The sequence below is a fragment of the Lytechinus variegatus genome, chromosome 2 (genome assembly GCF_018143015.1).
Source record: "Lytechinus variegatus isolate NC3 chromosome 2, Lvar_3.0, whole genome shotgun sequence".
NCBI lineage: Eukaryota > Metazoa > Echinodermata > Echinoidea > Temnopleuroida > Toxopneustidae > Lytechinus > Lytechinus variegatus.
The window spans coordinates 34,561,336-34,562,997 of record NC_054741.1 but is presented as its reverse complement, the minus strand read 5'-3'; positions in this window follow the sequence as shown (position 1 = coordinate 34,562,997).

The window sequence follows — 1,662 nt, the reverse complement described above, 5'->3', positions numbered from 1 at the left end:
CAATCGGATAAAAAATAAAGTTATTGAGTTTTAAAGATTTGTACACTCTTAAAATGTTGGGAAACATACTGTCCACACAACAATTGCTTTAAAACTTTATCTAACTTTTGTAATTGTTCAACCAATACTGTGTGGTTTTCACCCAAAGCACACATTGATGGTTTAAAACTTCCAAAAATTTGATAAAGTTTTAACCAATTGTTGTGTGGACAGTATGTTGCCCAACATTTTGAAGAGTGTGTTATTCCAGCGAAACAGTTCTAGGCATGTTTCATGAATATTCATTAGATGAGCTGATGATGTCATATCCCCACTTGTTCTTTTGTATTTTATTATATAGAAAAAGGTTTATTCAAGAATTTTCTACCGAGAACTAAAGCAATTGGATTAACAACTTATTTAGCTAATTGCTGCAACTTTTTTCATCATAATGGAGACAAAACCTTTACACATTCATGAAAATTGAAACAATTATAATTTAAGGTAATATAAGAAAAAGGAAAGTGGGGATGTGACATCATCAGCCCACCTAATGAATATTCATGAAGACATGCCTAAAACTGTGTCACCAGAATAATGCAAATCTTTCAAATTCAATAACTTCGTTGTTGTTTTTTCGATTTTGATCAATTTTTTTGGGGGGGGCATTTTCTGCGAATTTTACTCATTTTTTTTAGATATAAATATCTTCAGCCCGGAGCACCACTTAAAGGGAGTATGTTCAAAGGATTATATTATTTAGTAATCGTAACACATTTCCCCTTTTCATTTTTTAGAACTTGGCTGTGATACTGTGTGGGGGACAGTTGCCCGATACCCACCCCCCCCCCCATCTATAAGCCAGTAATTATCATTCACATTGCAATCAAATGTACGTGTAGTTATCTAGCATTTATTTTTATACAAAAATGAACAAGATATTTAATAATTATAATGAAAATTATAATGAAATTATAAAATGAACATATAAAGATAAATTAATCAATATACGAAAAGAATCAATAAGGCTGTTGCCTTGTTCTCGTTTGTTCATTTTCTTCTCCATGCCATTATGATATATTGAGACTTTGAAAGTAATGGAAGACGTATAATCAACGTTCATTAGATGCGAGCGAAAAGTGGAAAATGTAGCGAGGTGATTGGCTGTTAAAGAGTCGCATAAGTTGGAATATAGGAAGAGAGAGTGGATGAGAGACTTACGGAAATGCGAAGAACAATTGAGAGCCAGAGAGAACTCAAGACAGTTTGGGAAATCAAATTCAAGCCCGGTTGTTATTGATGAGGATTAATTTGACGCATTGCGTCGCGGTGATGTTCTTTTTATGGGAGGGTTTTCATCCACGTTACGTTTTTTCGGATATAAAATGAGAAGGGATTGCTTTTGAGGAAGTAAGTTACGTTTGGATTTCTGTTCGGGCATTCTTTGGTTATGTTACAAGCTGAGAAGTCATATAGTTATCGTGTAACCTTGACCCATTTGAGGACCAAGTACGGGCCCAATTAGCCCAGTTGACTAGACCAGTAGTCAGCTGGGTGCAACTGATATGGTAATCACTGATAGTCACATTTCTGACATATCTTTATTCTAGTCAGAAATAACTCTGTTCTAGTAAAATATGACTAGAAATTAAATAGTCAAATATGACTAGAATAACAGTTGCA